Here is a 22,458-nt window from a genome sequence, read left to right as displayed (position 1 = left end):
AAGCTGGGATGGACTGTCCCATTGGAGAAGAGAAGGACAAGGCGCTCTCTGGGGCCATTGCTCCCAGGACAGCTCTAACTGTTCTTTCTCTCTCTTGCGTGTTCTTTCAAGCAAGAAGAAACGAACTTGAGCCCCAGCAAGGGACTCAAGTTAGACCTGCCAGCACTTCCCAAAAGTTAAGGGGACTGAGAGCTAGAAGGTGGGGAGGACCTCGTGGGCCCTGGGCCATGACAGGGCCAAGCCAGAAGTCCCGGGGAGGGATCCCTAACTGAAAATTGACAGTCACCGGGGAGTGGGTGGGCCTTCTCCATGCACCTGCTCCTCAGGCTCCTTCCAGAAACACACTGGAACTGAGGACCAGCACTTTGAGATCTCCTCTTCATCCCTGTGGACTAGGACCTTAGAGACCCCAGAGCTCCGACCCTGGAGACCCTTCCCAGCTCCGACCCCAAGACTGTGAGTGGAACCCCCTGGACTGTGTGTGGAAAACGCAAGAAGGAGGAGGGAGTAAGACAGACTCAGAGGGGCTTCTTTAAGACGTGAGTCCTGTGGCTGTCCCACACCTACTAAATCAGAGGCAGGGCCTGGACTCTGCATTTTAACCAGCTGACACTGAAATCTGAGACCACACCACACTGGCCCTTGTGCGTGATTCCTCAGCCACAGCCTTTGTGTCTGCTGACACCTGCCTCCACCATTTCCCAGATCCGCACTGCTCTGCCTCGATTTCATTCGGGTCTCTGCCCGAACGTCCCTCAGAGAGGCCTTTCCTGACCGCCCGGTCCAGCAGATCAGTTACAAATCATTTTGTGGTATGGGTATGTCCCCTGCGATGTCTGGGAAATACACTAAAAAGTGTTTGTGGTCAATCTGAAACTGAAATTTCCCTGGGCTTCCTGTATTTTTACTTGCTAAATCTGGCAACCCTAAGGCAGGGGGACTCTGGCCTCTGACCCCCTGGCCGCGGGGCCATTTGCTGGTGGGAGTTTCCAGCAGCTAGGGCTGCAGCGCCCACCCCCGCACAGCCCGCCCCTCCCCACCCACTCCTTCTTGGGTCCCTTAACTCTGGTCTGAGCCACGGGCTTGGCTCAGGAATGGCGCTTCTGGGCGCCAACGGTGCCCAGGTTGGGGACCCGGCTCCGGGGGCTGACCTGCACGTGGGGAACACGCTCGCTGTGTAACAGCCTTGCGGGGGAAATTCGGGCCCTGGAAGCAACAGCTCACTGGGAGCCAAGAATTAGACTGCCAGGCCCTGAGGCTGAAGGAGAGAAGTTCAGACCAGCCCGAGTTGGAGGAGGGCTCGTGGGCGCATAAATAAAGCAACGTGGAGATCGACTTTCCGGGTCCCAGAGCTCTCGGTGCTCTCAGGATAAACTGCAGTGAGGCCACGCGCTCTCCCGTGGCAAAGACTGTGTTTCATCTCTCTTCGTGTTCCCAGCGCAGCCCCTAGCACACAGTAGGTGCTCAATAAGTGCTAAGTACTTCCTAAAATAAGACATAAACATCCTTCTCCAAGCAGCAGAGAAAGGAGATAGTTCGGCCAGCTGGGAAGCAGTCCGCTTGGCAGTGGGCAGTTTGATCTGGGGTTCTAAATACCCAGACAGGGTGTCACAACTCCCGATTCTGGAGCAGATATCCGCTGACGACTCTCACCCGTGTGCCCTGGATCTCCGGGTCTCCGTAAGACGGGACAGCCCTTCCCCAATGGGCAGCCTCCAGCCCCGAGCGTCCCTCCTGGTTTCGGGCTAGGCAGGTGGTGCCTGGTCCCGAGGCCTCCCCGGAGCTGAGGATAGAGAGGGCTGGCAGCAGGGAGCCGAGGGGATGCACGGCTGCTCTCCCCTACCCAGCTGCTCAGGGGCCTCCCCCATCACCTCACCTCCAGCCCAACGGCCACTTTCTAGCTGTCTGGGTTGTTCCAAAGTCCTGCCCTGAGAGGCCAAAGCCTTCAGACGCTAGAGAGAGGAATCAGGGAAAATGCCCCACCACCAACAGCCCCATCAGGGTTTCGAGGGGTGAGGAATCCCACAAGGGAGCTGCTCTGGGCTGAATCTTTGTGTCCCCCCAAAACTCATAGGTTGAGACCTAACCCCCAAAGTGGTGGTGTTAGGAGGTGAGGCCTTTGGGGGGTGATTAGGTCATGAGGGTCGAGCCTTCATGAGTGGGATCAGTGCCCTTATAAAAGAGACCCCCTTCCACCAAGTGTAGACACAGCGAGAAGACGGTCGTCTACGAACCAGGAAGTTCTCACTAGACACCCAATCTGCCTGGGCCATGATCTGGGACTCCCCGGCCTCCAGAACTGTGCGAAATAAATGTGTGTGGTTTAAGCCCCCCAGGCTGTGGTTTTTGCTGTAGTAGCCCATGTGGACTAAGACAGGAGCAGATTTGGCTTGTTTATAGCGTTTTAGGGAAATGAATACCAGTTTTGAGTGACTGTCACCTTGTGCCCACCCCAGGACAAGGAGCAGCAGGTGGTGGGAGGGAGGTGTGGAGGGAAGGGGGGTCCAGAAGGCCACCTCGTCACCCACTGTGTCCAGCCGACACCAGTAAGTGGGCTGGGCCCCTTGCCAGGTGGCCTCGGGACCCCTGGGCCTGAGTAAAGGGGATGAGAGCAGACAGGTGGGGGGTCCGGAGCTGTGCACCTGGTGGGAGGGGCCAGGCATCCTGAGGGCGGGCCCAGCACCCCCCAGCCTGTTACTGCTGGTGTAACAGCAAGAGTGGACAGACACCAGTGGGGCCAAGGAGACCCTGGAGCCAGCAGGCGACCAGCACACTGGGCCCAAGTTGGGGGGTGAGGACGGGGCTGGAGTGAGTGAGAAGTTCAGGTCCCACACTGTCGCCCTGAAGAAGGCAGGTGGCCTCCCTGTCTGGCCCCTTCCACTCGGAGCTGTGCCTGCCCGTCACACTGGACACACTCTGTGCTTAGGCCCCTAGTCAAGCCCCACCTGCCAGACGTGAGCCATGAGGGACAGGACGACCCCAAGAAATCAACCCCAGTCTTTGCTGGGGGTCCAGGACCCAGGCAGTTGGGAGACCACCCCTCCTCACTGGGTGACTGGAGGGCCACCCTAGGAGGGCCACACAGCCCACCACCCCTCTTCCCATGGGGCAGACCCAGGGAGGAGCCTGGCTGGCCGCCCAGGCTGATGTGGCCTCTAGGGGGAGCCCTGGGCTGTGGGGCACGGGAGCTGGGGCCTGAGGCCTGATGTTCCTTTACTGACTACCCACCCCTGCTCGCTCCCCTTTTCTCCACTGGTGCTTCTCCTCGATAAATCTTTTGCTCCCCTAACTCAGGCTCAGTGTTGGCCTCTCGGAGAACCTAACCTGCAGCACCCTCTTCTACACTCTTGTGCCTCAGTTTCCCCTCACAGGGTTCTTCGGGTTCAACACTGCAGGAGGGAGAGGATGACCCGTTTCCTCAGCTCCCCCTCCCGGCCCCCTGCACCCAGCAGACAGGGCGCCCAGAGTGGAAAGGGGGCTCCCCGCCTCTGGTGGCCTCAGTGTCAAAAACAAACCGAAAACCCCTCAAAAAGACCCGGAGAAACCAGGCGGACAAGAAACAACAAGCAAACAGAACCGAAGGCTGTTCTCCTGGGCACCCCCCTCGCTGCTCCCCTGCTGTGGGGCAGAACGGGCTCCCCCCTGGCTTTTAGGACCCTCCTCAGTCACCGCCTGCGGTTTGGGGAACACACCTCTACTCCCCATCACCTCCTTCCCCTAGGTCTGCAGGTCATCAGATGCTGACATGACGTGTCTCCCCAGGGGAGCCAGGCCCCCGGGCAGTCCACCCCTGCAGCCTCTGATCTAGTGAGCCTCCCTCCCCCACGTGCCCGCGCCACAGGGCTGGCCATGCCCCTGCCATGTTCCTGGTTACCAGGGCCCCGCATCCCCCAAAGAGGCTGTCAGCTCCTCGAAGGGTCTCCCCTCATCCATCCAGCTGGACCGGTCTGCTCTAGGCCCTCAGTGAGCAGGCACGTCCATCTCCTTTACAGCACAGCCCTGGCGGATGGAATGTTCTGGACTGCAGAAATCTGCCTGCCTACAGTCTCCACCGTGGAATCCAAGGCACTCTGGACCCTCTTCCCCACGCAGCCCTTCCGGTGTGTACCCCGAGGTTCCTTGTCCAGGCTGAAACACCCCATTCTTTCCATTACTCCTCATGTGACCAGATTGTGAGTCCTCCCACCACTCTGGCCACGCGGTCTGGACATGGTGTGGTTTGCTGATGACCTTCCAAAAGTGGGGTTCCCAGGGCTCAACACTCTCCCGGGAGCGGTAAGTCAGCTGGGCCTGGAGAAGGTTCTGTGGACACTTTTTTGTCAACACAACTTGAGGCCACATTAGCTATCTTGGACTTCATGCAGACTCTGCAGTCATAATGCCTGGATTCATATGCCTTCTCAGTCAGTTTCACCTTGGATAAGTTATTTAACTTCTCTGTGCCTCAGTTTCCTCCACTGTGAAATAGGGATAATAACGGCACCCTCACGCCCCCACCCCAATCCCAAGCGGGCAAAAGAACGGGGCGGCCGTGGGCCGGCAGAGGGCGCTGCACACCCGCGTTGGACGGGATGCGCTGCCGAAAGCGGCCGCCAGGGGTCGCCCGAGACCCGCGGCGGGCCCTCGCCAGCACCAGCGGACCGGCAGCCCTGGGGGCCGAGGGGCGCTGGCTGCACCGACCCCTGGGAGTGGCCGCCCCTTCCCTGCGCCTCACTTCGCCATTCTGGAAGATTCTGAGTAGTTGCAAACCCCGCCCCACACCTGGATGCAGATCCAAACCCCGGGTGCTGTGGCCGCTCAGCAGGTGCGAAGGGGAGCGAGGCCTGTGGGCACCGTGGGCTTGGGGTAACCCTGAGTGATGCAAAGCCTTCCAAAGGCTGCAAACCACACAGCACCGAGACGCAGGACACAGCCCCGTGAGCCCGGCCTCATCCGGGAATAAACACGATAGGGCGGCGTCCGGCTCTGCTCTCCAACCGCCTCTTGTGGTCACCCGCTCCTGGGACCTGCGCTGGCCTGCGGTCGTCACACCCTCCTCCTGACTGCTCCCACCCCGTACCCCTGCCCCCTGCATGGGGTGCATGGCTGTGTTCAGGTGTCCCCCACCCGCGCCCCCAGGAGCCTGGGAGGGCAGTCTCCTTCGTGGAGCACCCCCCAGGCCCACCCAGGCAGGCTGACCCAGACGGATAAAGTAGAGGGATCTGGGGAATGACAGATGGGACACAGAAGCAGATATTTGAACTCTACTTTCGTCCCTTGGCCATGAAATGGGGACAAAACCTCTTTCTGGTCAGGGTGGGAAGGGCGTAAATGGTTACACAGCTGTGGAGGAAGCCAAGGCTCAGCATTTTGTTTTTTGTTGTTGTTGTTTTTTAATGTTTGCACTTGATGATTTTTTTAATATATAATTTTATTTATTTATTTATTTTCCCCCAAAGCCCCAGTAGACAGTTGTGTGTCATAGCTGCACATCCTTCTAGTTGCTGTATGTGGGACGCGGCCTCAGCATGGCCGGAGAAGCAGTGCGTCGATGCGCGCCCGGGATCCGAACCCGGGCCGCCAGCAGTGGAGTGTGCACACTCAACCGCTAAGCCTCGGGGCCGGCCCAAGGCTCGGCATTTTGATCTGGCCCAAACTAGAGAAAAAGTCCTGTTTCCAAGGTCTACCAAGTGTTTGGCAGCCAAGGGAAGATCAGGAGGATATATCTATGACGGTTAATTTCAAGTTCACTGGGCCCAGCCATTTGGTCAAATATTATTCTGGATGTGTCTGTGAGGGTGTTTTGAAAGAGATTAACATTTGAATCAGTAGACTGAGTAAAGCAGATTGCCCTCCCCAATGTGGGTGGGCCTCGCCCAATCGGTTGAAGGCCTGAATAGAACAAAAAGGCTGAGGCCCCCACAAGTAAGAGGGAACTCCTCCTACCCACCTGCTTTCCAGCTGGGACGTCAGCTTTTTCCTGCCTTCAGACTGGAACTGAAACACTGACTCTTCTTGGGTTGTGAGCCTGCCTGCCTTCAGACTGGAACTATATCCTCAGCCCCTCTGGGTATCCAGCTTGCTGACTGCAGATCCTGGGACTTGTCAGCCTCTGTGATCACATGAGCAATTCCATATATAAACATGGGTATGATAGATGATATTCCTTACAGTATATATGTGCATATACACATATCCCACTGGTTCCACTTCTCTGGAGAACCCTGACTAATACAATATCCTAATTGAAAGAAGAACACGATGTCATTCTTCCCCTCTCCTCTCTCACTGGCAAAGACAAGTCCTTTGGGTGTATGGAGGAAATTGTACATGTGCAAATCTGTTGAGTCATCATTTCCTCCTTGGAGTCCATCCTTGGGAACCAGCTGCACGTGGTGGGGTGTCTTGTGCATATAAGGATGTTCGTGAGGACGTTCCCCTATCCGGCACCCACTGCCCTCCTAGTAAAGGGGCTCTGATGCCTGGTCGATCAGAGCAGTCTCCTGGCCACAGGATTGGCTCAGGGTTGGGCAGATGGCCAAGCCAGGTCAATTAGGGTAAATGAGATTTTATTCAGGGGATTTTGTAGAAACTGATTTAAAAAAAAAAAAAAAGTATTTGCTTTTGCTTCTGAGAAGATAGTTGTCCACTGAGGCTTCTGGCAGCCATCTTGTCACCATGAGGGGGATAGCTGGCCTGAGAATCCAAAGCACAGAGTCAAGTCTTAGAGCCACTCATGCCCCAAGCCAGAGATGTCCCCTGGGTGTTTCATTAACATAAGCAATCATTTCTCTTCTTTGGTTCAGCAAGTTTGGCTTGTGTTTCTATAATTCTGACTGATTCAACAGGGCTGCACTGCTATAATAATGGGAAACAAGGTAATCGAAACGGCCGTCAACAGTGAGTTGATTAAATAACTGTTCAGAATCTTAACAGAGTGCTTTACAACAATTAAACAAGAATGTAGAGGGGCCGGCCCGGTGGTGCATCGGTTAAGCGCGCGCTCCGCTTCGGAGGCCTGGGGTTCGCTGGTTCGGATCCCGGGCGCACACTGACGCACCGCTTGCCAAGCCATGCTGTGGCGGCATCCCACATAAAGTGGAGGAAGATGGGCATGGATGTTAGCCCAGGGCCAGTCTTCCTCAGCAAAAAAAAAAAAGAATGTAGATCTGTATTTGTAGACATAGAAACTGGTCCACATCACAGTATTAAGTTTTTTAAAAGGCTATAAAACAGCAACAGAATATGATCTGGGAGAATATAGAGCAAATATCTTACCAATGGTTACCTCTAAGTGGTGGAATTGTAACTTTTTTTATGTGTTTAGTGTTGTCTTATTATCTTTCAGTGCTAATTTGTTCCTTTTATAATCATAATAAAAAATAATTATTTTCGTTTTGGAAAAAGAGAATATTTGATAATTTGTGTTTTAGAGTGTTTTGAATGTCCCTGTGTCAAAATGGCCACTTAACTACACGACTATTAGAATGGCCCAAATCCGGACACTGACAACACCAAATGCTGGTGAGGATGTGGAGGAACTCTCACTCGCTGCTGGTGGGAACGCAGAATGGTGCAGCCACTTTGGAAGATAGTTTGCAGCTTCTCACAAAACTAAACATCCTCTCACCATACGATCCAGCAATCGTGCTCCTTGGTATTTTTACCTAAAGGAGTTGAAAACTTATGTCCACACAAAAACCTGCACATGGATGTTTATAGAAGCTTTATTCATCATTGCCAAAACTTGGAAGCATTCTGTAACGTCTATGCCTTTGCTCCTCCGCATTCCCAGCCTGGAATGCCCTTCACCCATTTACCCTCCAAAGTTAAACTCAGAGACCGCCTCCACCATGAAGTCTTCCTCACCCCTATGTCTTCCTCTGCACCCCCACAGTACCTTACTTGTGTCTGTTAGGAATCCTTTCAGCTGCCAGTAACAGGAACTCTGACTAGCAGTGGCCTAAACAAATAGTGGTTTATTTTTCCTTTAAGTATGGAGGTAGGTGGTTCCCAACATTGTTCAGTGGCTCAGTAATGTCAGATCTAGTCTCTCTGAGATTCTCTTGACCTTCCCCTCATGACTACAAGATGGCTGCAGCTGCTCGGAACATCATATACCCACGTCACATTCAAGGAGGAGGAGTGAGGGGCAGAGCAGGGTAGAACATTTCTCCTTATTTACCTTACTGTTAGTTGGGAGGAAACAAACTTTCCCAGGAGTTCCCAGCAGGTGTCCTCCTATACCTCATTGTCTAGAACTGGGCCACAAGGCCCCCCTCAGACAAAATCTGGACCCACATTCCTGAGATCAACTTGACTGAAACCTGAACTTGATTGAGAGCTGAATGAAAAGGGGTCATGTCAGCAGGGAAGAAGGGAGAGAAAAAGGCTCTTTTTGGTACTTTTTGACTCCCTTCACTCATTTTGCCCACCCCTCACCCCTCACCCCTTGCCTCTGGCAACCACCAGTCTGTCCTCTGTATCTATGACCTCAGATTTTTGTTTTTTGTGGGTTTTCCTTTTTTTTTTTTTTTTTGGTGAGGAAGATTGGCCCTGAGCTAACATCTGTGCCCATCTTCCTCCATTTTGTATGTGAGTCGCTGCCACACATGGCTTGATGAGTGATGTGTAGGACCACATCTGGGATCTGAGCCTGTGAAAACCCCAGGCCACCGAAGCGGAGCTCGAGAACTTAACCGCTATGCAACTGGGCCGGCCCTTTTGTGTTTTCTTTTCGATTCCACATATAAGTGAGATCATATGGTATTTGTCTTTCTCTGTCTGACTTATTTCACTTAGCATGATGTCCTCAAGCTCGATTCATGTTGCAAATGGCAAGATTTCATTCTTTTTTATGGCCGAATAATATTCCATCATATATATATACCACAACTTTATCCATTTACCCATTGGTGGACACTGAGGTTGCTTCCCTGTCTTGGCTACTGTAAATAATGCTGCAGTGGACATGGGGGTGCAGATACCTGTTGGAGATACTGATTTTATTTCCTTCAAATATATATTCAGCAGTGGAATAGCTGAATCGTATGGTATTTCTATTTTTAATTTTTTGAGGAATCTCCATATTATTTTCCATAGTGGCTGCACCAATTTACATTCCCACCAACAGTGCACGGGGGTTCCCTTTTCTCCACATCCTCGCCAACACTTGTTCTCTCTTGTCTTTTTGATAACAACCATGCTAACAGGTGTGAGGTGCTACCTCCTTGTGGTTTTGGTTTGCATTTCCCTGATGATTAGTGATGTTGAGCACCTTTTCATGTACCTGTTGTCTATCTGTATATCTCTTTGGGAAAATGTCTATTCAGGTCCTCTGCCCATTTTTTACTTGGATTGTTTGTTTTTTTGCTGTTAGTGGCATGAGTTCTTTCCGCATTTTGCATATTAGCCCTTTATCAGACATATAATCAGATATATTTCATTTCATTGCTGGTTTCCTTTGCTGAGCGGAAGCTTTTTAGTTTGATGTCGTCCCACTTGTTTATTTTTGCTTTTGTTGCCTTTGCTTTTGGTGGCGGGAAAGGCTGTTGGGGAGGCACTGGATGGTTCTGCCACATTGCCAGTTGTTTCCATCCCTCCTCCCCCTCTACAGGATGGGGCCAGGCCAGGAAAGGGCTTGAATTCAGGCTCCATTTTGAGCACAGCAGGGAGCTCTGGGCAGGAAGGGACGTGGTCTGCTCTGCATGTGGTAAGGCTGCTGGGGACTGTCTGCAGGGCAAGACAGGAGAAAGGGGAGGGAGGCTACTTTAAGGTCCAATGGGAGACAAAGGGACCTTGGACCAGGGGCAGGACGGAAACAGATGGGGCTGGTGAGGGGCATTCAGGAGGTAGACCCATGGGACTGGCTCATTTATTTGCAGGTGAGGTGAGCCCCAGAGAGAAGTCCAAGATAACCCCTGGAGGATTGGAAAGGAGGAAGAGTGTGATGGGCTTGGCGTGGGTCATCTTGAATCTGAGGTGCCAGGGGGTTGCTCTGGGGTCTGGTCCAGCAGGTGCATAGCGGGTCTGGGGCTCAGGAGAGAGGACAGGGCTGAGACACTGTTTTGAGCCATTGGTATGTTGATGGGACGCTGGCACGTGGAGACTCGGAAGACAGGCTCTCCCAGGAAGACTGAGAAGTGGACACAGAACCAAACCTTCAAAGGCACCAACAAAGAGCAAGAGGGTTCCAGAAAGGGCACCGAAGATGCTGAGAGAGGAAGCAGGACAGGACGGCCGCGAGGAAACGGCTGACGTGGCCTCTTCTCTACAACTCACAGGTTCCGGTGCCTCTAATCTTTGGTCTCCAGGAACCGAAGGTAAACCCAAAACTTGCTAAATTTCACTCTACGTGCAGCTGGCTGGATAGGACTTAGCACTAATAGGGGATATTTCCGCTGCTTCTGCAGTGATCGCAGCTCCTTTATCAGCGCATGATGGCGCACAACTCAGACCTTTTTAACAAACCATCGCTCAGTCTTCAGAGACGGACAACTAATCTTAGTATCTACCCTCGTTCTGTGTCGCAAAAACTGCCCCCCGTTCCCGTAAGTCCCTCACTTGAGACTGTTTGACAGAAGATCTTTGTTGTATGTGATGCATAACCTGAATACAGAGACGATGAAGCCGTTATTCGTTTCAATGCACAGACAAGACTGTACCACTGGAAAGTCCAAAGAGAAGGGTTTCTTCTTGCTTCTACTCAGGGGTCTGGTTGACAAAAGCTTTAATCCACACAGACCTACAGACACAGCTATTCAGTTTTTGGATTAAAATATTCCAATGTGTGGCCCATACAAATACACTGCTACTGCTCAGACCAAGGGATCCGATTTTTTTTATTGACATCATAATAGTTTATAACATTGTGAACTTTTAGTTGTACATTATTGTTTGTCAGTCACCATATAAATGACTCCCTTCACCCCTTGTGTACACTCCCAACCCCCTTCCCCCTGGTAACCACCAAACAGTTCTCTCTGTCCATGTATTAGTTTATATTCCACATATGAGTGAAGTCATACAGCGTTTGTTTTTCTCTGTCTGGCTTGTTTCTATTATGTTTAACATAATACCCTCCAGGTCCACTCATGTTGTTGCAAATGGGACGATTTTGTCATTTTTTATGGCTGAGTAGTGTTCCATGGTGTATGTACACCACATCTTCTTTATCCAGTCATCAGTCGCGGGACACTTGGGTTGCTGCCACTTCTTGGCCATCGTGAATAATGCTGCAATGCACATAGGGGTGCATAAGCCTCTTTGGATTGTTGATTTCAGGTTCTTTGGATAGATTCCCAGTAGTGGGATAGCTGGGTCATAAGGTAATTCTATTTTTAATTTTTTGAGGAATCTCCATGCTGTTTTCCATAGAGGCTGCACTGGTTTGCATCTCCACCAGTGAATGAGGGTTCTCTTTTCTCCACATCCTCTCCAACATTTGTTATTTTTTGTCTTGGTAATTATAGCCATTCTAACGAGTGTAAGGTGCTTTCTTAGTGTAGTTTTGATTTGCGTTTCCCTGACGATTAGTGATGTTGAACATCTTTTCATGGGCCTATTGGCCATCTGTATATCTTCCTTGGAAAAATGTCTGTTCATATCCTCTGCCCATTTTTTGATTGGGTTGTTTGCTTTTCTGTTGTTCAGTTGTGCGAGTTCTTTATATATTATAGAGATTAATCCCTTGTCAGATATATGCTTTGCAAATACTTTCTCCCAGCTGGTGGGTTGTCTTTTCATTTTGATTCTGGTTTCATTTGCCTTGCAGAAGCTCTTTAGCCTGATGAAGTCCCACTTGTTTATTTTTTCTTTTGTTTCCTTGTCCGAGTAGACATGGAATTTGAAAAGATCCCTCTATGACCGATGTCAAAAAGTGTACTGCCTATATTTTCTTCCAGGAGTTTTATAGTTTCACGTCTTACCTTCAAGTCTTTGATCCATTTTGAGTAAATTGTTGTGTATAGTGTAAGATAATGGTTTATTTTCATTCTTTTGCAAGTGGCTGTCCAGTTTTCCCAGCACCATTTATTGAAGAGACTTTCCTTTCTCTATTGTATGTTCTTACTTCCTTTGTTGAAGATTAGCTGTCCGTATATGTGTGGTTTTATTTCTGGGCTTTCAATTCTGTCCCATTGATCTGTGTGTCTGTTTTTGTGCCAGTACCATGCTGTTTTGATTACTATTGCTTTGTAGCATATTTTGAAGTCAGGGATTGTGATGCCTCCAGCTTGGTTTTTTCTTCTCAGCATTGCTTTAGCTATTCGGGGTCTTTTGTTGCCCCATATGAATTTTAGGATTCTTTGTTCTATTTCCCTGAAGAATGTCATTGGGATTCTGATTGAGATTGCATTGCATCTGTAGATTGCTTTAGGTAATATAGACATTTTAACTATGCTTATTCTTCCAATCCATGTACATGGGATGTCTTTCCATTTCTTTATGTCATCATCGATTTCTTTCAATAATGTCTTACAGTTTTCATTGCATAGGTCTTTCACTTCCTTGGTTAAATTTATGCCTAGATATTTTATTCTTTTTGTTGTGATCGTAAGTGGGATTGTATTCTTGATTTCTCTTTCTGTTAGTTCATTATTAGAGTATAGAAATGCAACTGATTTTTGTTAAGTTGATTTTGTACCCTGCAACTTTGCTGTAGTTGTTGATTATTTCTAATAGTTTTCCAATGCATTCTTTAGGGTTTTCTATATATAAAATCATGTGGTCTGCAAACAGCAAGAGTTTCACTTCTTCGTTGCCTATTTGGATTTCTTTTATTCCTTTTCCTTGCCTAATTGCTCTGGCCAAAACCTCCAGTACTATGTGGAATAACAGTGGTGAGAGTGGGCACACTTGTCTTGTTCCTGTTCTCAGAGGAATGGCTTTCAGTTATTCCCTGTTGAGTATGATGTTGGCTGTGGGTTTGTCATATATGTCCTTTATTATGTTGAGGTACTTTCCTTCTATACCCAGTTTGTTGAGAGTTTTTATCATAAATAGATGTTGGATCTTGTCAAATGCTTTCTCTGCATCTATGGAGATGACCATGTGGTTTTTATTCTTTGTTTTGTTGATGTGATGTATCACATTGATTGATTTGCGGATGTTGAACCATCCCTGCGTCCCTGGTATAAATCCCACTTGGTCATGGTGTATGATCTTTTTAATGTATTGCTGTATTTGGTTTCCCAATATTTTGTTGAGGATTTTTGCATCTATGTTCATCAGTGATATTGGCCTGTAATTTTCCTTCTTTGTGTTGTCCTCATCTGACTTTGGTATCAGGGTGAAATCGGCCTCATAGAATGTGTTAGGAAGTGTTCCATCTTCCTCTATTTTTTGGAATAGTTTGAGAAGGATAGTTATTAAATCTCCTTTAAATGTTTGGTAAAATTCTCCAGAGAAGCCATCTGGTCCTGGACTTTTATTTTTTGGGATGTTTTTGATTAGTGTTTCAATCTCTTTACTTGTGATTGGTCTGTTCAGATTTTCTATTTCTTCTTGACTAAGTTTTGGGAGGTTGTATGAGTCTAAGAATTTATCCATTTCTTCTAGATTGTCCAATTTGTTGGCATATAGTTTTTCACAGTATTCTCTTGTAATCCTTTGTATTTCTGTGCTATTTGTTGTAATTTCTCCTTTTTCATTTCTAATTTTATTTATTTGAGCCTTCTCTCTTTTTGTCTTAGTGAGTCTGGCAAAGAGTTTGTCAATTTTGTTTATCTTCTCAAAGAACCAACTCTTTGTTTCATTGATCCTTTCTACTGGTTTTTTTTTTTTTTTTTTTGGTTTCAATTTCATTTATTTCTGCTCTAATTTTTATTATTTCCCTCCTTCTGCTGACTTGGGGCTTTGTTTGTTCTTCTTTTTCTAATTCTGTTAGATGTAGTTTAAGGTTGGTTATGTGAGATTTTTCTTGTTTGTCAAGGTGGGCCTGTATTGCTATAAGTTTCCCTCTCAGGACAGCTTTTGCTGCATCCCATATGAGTTGGTATGGTGTATTTTCATTTTCATTTGTCTCCAGATATTTTTTTGATTTTTCTTTTAATTTCTTCAATGATCCATTGGTTGTTCAGTAGCATGTTGTTTAGTCTCCAGATCTTTGTCACTTTCCCAGTTTTTTTCTTGTAGTTGATTTCCAGTTTTATAGCATTATGGTCAGAATAGATGCTTGTTATGATTTCAGTCTTCTTAAATTTATAGAGGCTTGCCTTGTTTCCCAACATATGGTCTATCCTTGAGAATGGTCCATGCACACTTGAGAAGAATGTGTAATCTGCTGTGTTTGGTTGGAGTGCTCTATATATATCTATTAAGCCCATCTTGTCTAGTTCTTCATTTAAGTCCATTATTTCCTTATTGACTTTCTGTCTTGATGATCTATCCATTGATGTAAGTGGGATGTTAAGATCCCCTACTATTATTGTGTTGTTGTTAATGTCTCCTTTTAGGTTTGTTAATAGTTGCTTTACATACTTTGGTGCTCCTGTGTTGGGTGCATATATGTTTATAAGTGATATGTCTTCTTGGTGGAGTGTCCCTTTTATCATTTTATATTGCCCCTCTTTGTCACTCATTACCTGTTTTATCTTGAAGTCTACTTTGTCTGATATAAGTATGGCAACACCTGCTTTCTTTTGTTTGCCATTAGCTTGGAGTATCATCTTCCGTCCTTTCACTCTGAGCCTATGTTTGTCTTTAGAGCTGAGATGTGTTTCCTGGAGGCAGTGTATTGTTGGGTCTTGTTTTTTAATCCATCCCACCACTCTGTGTCTTTTGATTGGAGAATTCAGTCCATTTACATTTAGAGTGATTATTGATATATGAGGGCTTAATGTTGCTATTTTATTGCTCATTTTCTGTTTCATTTGCATTTGCTTTGTTTCTCATCCCATGTGTTTCGGACTACCAATTCAATTTGATAGTTCTGTACGATGGTTTTCTTAACTTTCTCTTTATTTATTATATGTGTCTCTGCTCTATTTATTTGTTTAGTGGTTACCAGGAGATTTGTATAAAAAATCTCATAGATGAGATAGTCCATTTTCTTTTTTTTCCTTTCTTCTTTCAGATTTTTGTGTGTGTGTGTGTGTGTGTGTGTGTGAGGAAGATTAGCCCTGAGCTAACATCTGATGCCAATCCTCCTCTTTTTGCTGAGGAAGATTGGCCCTGGGCTAACATCCATGCCCATGTTCCTCTACTGGGACGCTGCCACAGCATGGCCTAACAAGCGGTGTGTCAGTGCGTGCCTGGGATCCAAACCTGCGAACCCCAGGCCGCCAAAGTGGAGTGCACGCACTTAACCACTATGCCACCAGGCCAGCCCCAAGATAGTCCATTTTCTGATGGCCTCTTATTCCCTTAGGCTAAGTCCATTCCATCCTTTTCCTCTTCCCCTCTTAAGTTATTATTGTCACAATTTATTCCATCTTGTGTTGTGAGTTTGTCTTTAAAGGGATGACGTTATATTTATTTTTGGTGTTTTCCTTCCCTTAATCTTTGATGTTATAATGGTTTGCTAACCTATTCTGATAGAGAGCTGCAATTTTTCTGATTTTTGTCTACCTATTTTTCTCCTTGCTCAAAGCTTTGTATTCCCTTTCTCTTTTGTTTTTTTGTTTTTTTTTTTTTTTCAGGCCTGAGGGCCTTCTTGAGCATTTCTTGTAGTGGAGGTCTTGTGGCAATGAACTCCTTTAGCTTTTGTTTATCTGGGATAGTCATTATTTCTCCATCATATCTGAAGGATATCTTGGCTGAAAGTTTTTGTCTTTTAGAATTTTGAATATATCTTTACACTATCTTTTAGCCGGTAGAGTTTCTGCTGAGAAATCAGCTGAAAGTCTGATTGGGATTCCTTTGTACGTTTTTTTTTTTCTTACTGCCCTTAATATCTTTTCCTTTTCATTGACTTTTGCCAGCTTTACTACTATATGCCTTGGAGAGCATCTTTTTACGTTGATATATTTTGGAGATCTATTGACTATTTCCAGCTCCTTCCCCAGGTTTGGGAAGTTCTCAGCTATTATTTCTTTGAACAAGCTCTCTGTTCCTTTTTCCCTCTCTTCTCCCTCTGGAATGCCTATAATCCTTATGTTGCATTTTCTAATTGAGTCAGATATTTCTCGGAGAATTTCTTCTTTTCTTTTTAGTCTTAGTTCTCTCTCCTGCTCCATCTGGAGCATTTCTGCATTCGTATCCTCAACATTGCTAATTCTTTCCTCCATATTGTCAGCTCTGTTCTTTAGAGATTCCAGATGTTTCTTTATCTCCTCCATTGTGTTTTTCATCTCCAACATTTCTGATTGGTTTTTCTTTATTGTTTCAATCTCTTTTGTGAAGAAGTTCCTGATTTCATTGAATTGTCTGTGTTTTCTTGTAATTAGTTGAGCTTTTTTATGATAGCTCTTTTGAATTCTCTGTCATTTAGGTTATAAATTTCTGTGCCTTTAGGATTGATATCTCGGTGCTTGTCATTTTCCTTCTCGTCTGGAGATTTACTATATTTTTGCAGACTGCTTGAGGGCACGGGCTTATTTTTCCTCATTCTCAAAATATCTGGTCACAGCTTCCACCTGCCACCACTAGGTGGGGGTCAAGAGCTGTGTATTCTGAGCCCGCTGCAATCCGTGGGCGCTCTGGCTGACCAGTTGTGCTGGGGCACTGGGCGGTGGGGAGGGGCTCTTTCTTTCCCCTGCCCTGATCCAGAGGCTTCTCACGCTTCCCTCACTATCTGCCCTCCTGGGGTGCTAGCTTGATGAAGGCACTCCTGCAACAGTTCAGTCTCCTTCATATGGGAATTTCCCACAGGCTGTGAGAGAACTTGGAGAGCAATGGTTTTTCCGTGGAGGGCCTTCCCCCTCCCCCTTCTCTCTCAGAGAGCTTCATGGTCCTGGTCCCGGGGTCACTGTCATTCAGGAAGGTGAGGAGTTCTCCTTACCTCCTTCCACTTCCTCTGGGGGTCCAGCGCCTCCACCTTCAGACGTATGGCTGTGTGGGTCTCTCAGACGTCTTTTGTGTTGTGTGAGTGTCCTCTGTTGGTATATGAATGTCCTTTCTGTTGTATCTCAGGGGGGAGAGTCTACAGGGAAAGCTCACTCCACCGTGATGCTGACGTCACTCCCTGGGACCCGATTTTTGGCACAGAAAACAAAGTCTGCACAGAAGTGCAATACGTGCCCACTTTGTCCACCTGCGCCCACTTCTTCCTTGCTGGGCAGCAAGGTGCTCAGGAGATGCGGGGCCCCAAGAGATGAGTGGTCATTGGTCTGAGCCAATTAAGGGAATCTCACAGCTCTCTGCAGATGGAGAGCAGTGGGCCTGGGACCAGCTCTGCTGAGGTTGGGGGGAAGTCACCAGGGGCCATGGAAACGTTTTCCTCCCTGAGAAAAAAGGAAGGATGCATAAGGAGAACATCTCCCTGGAGCTGTGGCAGTGACAGTGACCTAGGCTGGTACAAAGCTGTGACATCAACAGCCACATAATTAACCAACCTGGGCCCTCCAACCTCAGGGTTTGTTATGTGAGCTGAAACCTATAACTAAGACCCAACATTATGTGCTGCCTTGATATCTGGTGAAATTGGGAGGGCCTCCTCGGTCCCAACTGCAAGGTCCCCTCCTGACTCTGCTTTCTCAGATAAGGTCCCCAGGCCAACAGCTCTCCTTACTGAGGGGATGGGTGCAGCTTCTGCTGATCCCTGAATGGCGGGTTTCACTTCCTGCCAATCACATCCTCCGGTGGGGACCAGGGGGCACCCCACCCTCTTGGTACTAAAAGCCTGCCTCCCACCCCCACGCTGTTCCCTCTGTTCCTGACTGTGTGGTGTGCAGTGTCCTCCTCTGAGCTGGGAGTACAGGTGGCTAGTAAACTGCTGCCAGCCTCATCTGTCCAGTGTGTGGGGTTGTGTCTAGCTATTCCCATCACCCTGGCTGGAAATCTCTCCTTCCCCAAGAGGGTGACCAGGAGGCAATTACAACAAAATTCTGGTTATTTAAGCCCCTTTTCAGTTGGGTGTTCTGTTGCTTATGGCTGGAAGCATCCGGTCCATGAGCCCAGGCCCTCCCATAATACCCAATGTCCCCCCGGCTTGAATGTCCCCCACTTAATCTTGATTAACACAGCCTGGGGAATGCACACAGCCAACGGCTTATTATTTCCTGGATCCACCGTGTGACAGACACTTGACCTGGCAGCCCTTCAGCATATCCATGAATATTGTTTACTCTCTCTGAACACTTTAAACCAACTTAGATGGAAGATATTTTAAATAGTCATATTGTATTTTCCACAGAGGGTCTAGATGTGTGGAAGAATGTTAACCCGGAAACCTCCATGGGCTCCAGCAGACAGGGACTGTGCCACACATTGTTCTGCAAACTTCACATAGTCCTAGCACCTTAAGATCTTTTTCTCCTCTTTTAAAATCAGAATCAATCTCTCTCTTTCATGAGGACCTCTGAAGCTCTCTAGAAACCATGGAGTCTGGAGTGGCCAGGATTTCAGGGAAAAGCGCACAATGTCCCCAATTCTTTCCCACTCCCCCCCAGACTCCACCTCTCCCTGAACCTCCACCCCGTGGCGCTGATCCCCAACCTCGCCAGGTTACAGGTTCTGGGGCTGTTAGAGAGCAGCTGGGCACTCACCCCCCAGCCCTGCTGGTTGCTCTGCCAGAATGCCCGGCCCCACTGTGGCCAGACGAGACCCACTCCTTCCTGAAGCCCAGCTCCTCTGTGGATTCTGGTGAACGGACTTCTCCATCGCCCCCAGGCAGCATACATTATTTCTTCATTTGTTTCTACATCATTGTACATAACTTGTTACATGTGTGTTCTATCTTTTGTTTTGTCAACTCATCTGAGCTGAAATAGTTTACCCATCTCCTCCTCCTCCTCCCTGCCCACAGACTTAAGGGCAGGGGCCCTATTTTAGAGACAGGTAATAAATGCTTCTCCCACTTCCCCCACCTTACAATTCTGAGGAAGGAAGGGTAAAAAGTATCAGGGGTCTACTGCCTCCAGAAACTTGGCCCTGTGCCTTGTGTCATTCTGTTCTTAGCTGGGTGTTGAGGCTCTTATGCATTTGTGATGGGCTTTATTGGGGAAAGAAATTTAAGCTGAGCTACCACCTTGGGCAAAATTATCTTTTTGAGTTTATTCATGTTATTTACAAATTAATTGGACCTGGCTCCTGGTTGAATTCCCCTTACATCCCATCCCCTCACGTTTACAGCCTCCTGTCAGGGCAGTGAGATACAGCTGAGCGAGGAGGCGATGGCTCCGCCAATGACAAGCTGTGTCGTAAGTTATCACCATCACCTCCTGGCAGGGCTGGAGCAGGTGACGTCCATGGTTACCCAAAATTCTCAACTCTAACGGACAGTGCTTGGATCCTGAGCCCTTTGGCACTCCCCTCTTTATAATCATGCTTTCTACGTTTATAGCCCAATCCCGTCCCTGCTGTTCAATATCCATTCCTGCCACATTGATCCATGAGGATTCCAGAAAAAAAGCTCTAGAATCCAGAATGTCGACTCTCCTTGCCTTTTGCTGACTTGGAGGCATTCCGAGTAGCTACCTGTATCCTTTCTTCACGTCACCAGTTTGCAAGACAGCACCGGAGATGCTGTGCCTTACGTGGTTGGTAAGGACAAGAGACCAGCAAGGAAAAACCCCACTTCCTGTTCCATCTGCTGCCCAGATCCGGCCCTTCTGGACCCTTGTTGACCAACAGGTCACCATATCAACGAGAGACTCTAATAATCTCTTGGATGATATTAAGTGGAAACAGCCTTTCCCTTTTCTTGAAAATTTAGGAGAGGAAAGGAGTTTTGGGATTTTGCACAGCTCTCGGTTAAAAAATAATAAAGAATTCCCCATACTACCAAACATTATTGGTACTTAACACTGCAGATTTGCATCTTACCATCCACTTCATGCCCTGAATGTTTAGATTAATATACAGAGGGTGGAATCACCTTCTCAAATCAAGCGAATCTCCATGCCGTAATGAGGCGTGTGGACGCCCGCAGGGGAAAGCATTTTTTTTGGGAAAGAACAGAACAAAAGGTGCTCCTTCCTTGGCTACTGGTTATGGGCCTCCCTTCTCTTGTCCTGAGAGGAGACCTTTTATCATCTGCAGGTCAAGAAGGAACAACTGCTCCACAAGTCTGCGCTTTGTTAGCTGGCAATTTAAAATGAAGTCAACTTTAAAAATTTAATTTCATTGAGTATAAACTCACCTTCATAAAGGAAAAAAATCTTATCTTCTAAGCAAATTCTTCACAATAAATGTAAACATGAAGCGTGTTCTTGGTGAGTAAAAGGGAGAGAAAGTTGTGTTAGAAACTTCTAAATTCCATGTTTCAGGGACAGAACGACAGTCCAGTAGCAGGTTTGGCTCATTTGATGCTGCTGTGTTGACGGCAGACCATTCACAGAGGTGAGCTACGATGGAATGGGGGCCCACGGGCCCTTCCAGCTGATATGCCCACGACTATAGCAGTAATTCCATCACTGCTGGGAGTGTCTTTAAAAGTGGCTCAGTAGGGGCCGGCCCAGTGGCATAGTGATTAAGTTCACGTGCTCCGCTTCAGTGGCTCAGGGTTTGTGGGTTCGGATCCCGGGTGCAGATCAATGCACTGCTTATCAAGCCATGCTGTGGCGGCATCCCATATATAAAGTAGAGGAGGATGGGCACGGATGTTAGCCTAGGGCCAGTCTTCCTCAGCAAAAAGAGGAGGCTTGGCAACAGATGTTAGCTCAAGGCTAGCCTTCCTCACCAAAAAAAAAAAACAACAAAAAAAAAGTGGGTCAGCATCTACTGAACTTGAACACGGGCATACGCTGTGACCCAGCAATTCTATTCCCAGTTATGTACCCAGAAGAAACGCATCCATATGTTCACTAAAGACACATGCTAGAATATTCATAGCACTTCTACCCATAATAGTCCCAAGCTGGGAACTCCCCTACCACAGTGAGAATGGACAGTCTACCACTACACACATTATGCATGAATCTCACGTCACACTGAGGGAAAGAAGCCAGACACAAAAACGCACGATTCCACTTCTATAGAGCACAAAACCAGCCAAAACTCATCTATGGGGTTGGAAGTCAGGAGAGCGTTCATCCCGGGTGGGACACGGGCCAGAAGGGACCACAAGGGGCTTCTGGGTTTGTGGCAACGTTCTTTCTTGATCCAGCTGCTGGTCACATGGGTGTATTTAGTGTGTCAAGTCTGTGAGCTGTACTTATATGCGCTACTTTTCTGTGTTTTACTTCAATTAAAAGTTAAAAAAAAATAAGAGCCAAAATGTGGTGGGGACTCCTGGCTGTGAAGACTCCTGATGGCAGCCTTCTCATGGCGCTTGGGTGGCCCCACCAGCAGGAACCATCTGTCCTGGGAGGCGGGAGGCGGCCGCCTGCTCCTCACCTTGGTGGGGTCCGGTCCCACTGCAGGGTGGGGGTACCCTTTCCCGGGATGGCTGCGACAGTGCCCGTCTGCAGGATCTCAGCACTCCACTTGGGCTCAGGGTCAGAGGCAAGAAAGGCTCAACTCTGTATTAGGCCTCCTAATTCCAGCTTCCGGGCTTCTCACCCGATTTTTGTTTTGGGGGTCGGGAGTGATGACTTATACTATATTCATCCAAGAATGACAGAAATCACTATCCTATCCCAAGTGACATTTAAAAATAGCTTTGCAGAAGAGAGCTGCAATGCCTCCTTTTCCCACCGGAGTGGCTGTGCAACTATTAACATCAGGTCAGTGCTACGTAACCCCCAGCCTGTGCTAGGATAGCTCTGTGGCCAGGGAGAAATGGTGGATAGTGGTTCTTTTCACCCAGTTCACAGAGAGGAGGCTTGAACTTGACCTACATGACTTCTCTGTGCCCAGGTCTGCAGCCGCCTGCAAGGTCAGAGAGACTGTCTCTAGTTCTGTGACACTGACTGTCACCATCAGCCTGGCTTGTCTGTGGCACGGACCCTCAGCCACCTGCAGCCGGGTATAAAAACCACGAAGCCAGGGCCGGAAGGACCTCTGAAGACCCAAACACTGCACTTGCCAGCGGAGAGACCAGAAGCGCTGGGCTCCCGAAGCTCAGGGCCACGCTGCCGGGGGCTGCCTTCACCTCCGCACATCGCTCCGCAGCCCTGGATATCTTGTGGTCATACAATCGCTAATGCAGCATCTTAGGATATCAGCTCTCAGGATAAGAAGCTCCAAGAGGCTCTCACTTGGAATGGGGGGGCCTGGCAAATCTTCGCATCATAGAGTCTCCTAGCTGGTAACCTCTCTGCTATAGATAATGGGATTTAGCCTGGAATGAAAAACATCAAAGAACACAGAGCCAAGGGAAGCTCGAGACGATGTCCAAGTGCGTTCTCCCACAGCTCCTTTCCAACGAGCCTCAGGGGGCTTCTCGGGTATTTGCAAAGGGGAGGGGAGGTGGAGAAATCCAGCCTCGGCAGAAATGAG

This window comes from Diceros bicornis, chromosome 38 (genome assembly GCF_020826845.1).
Source record: "Diceros bicornis minor isolate mBicDic1 chromosome 38, mDicBic1.mat.cur, whole genome shotgun sequence".
Lineage (NCBI taxonomy): Eukaryota > Metazoa > Chordata > Mammalia > Perissodactyla > Rhinocerotidae > Diceros > Diceros bicornis.
This window is presented reverse-complemented; position numbering follows the sequence as displayed.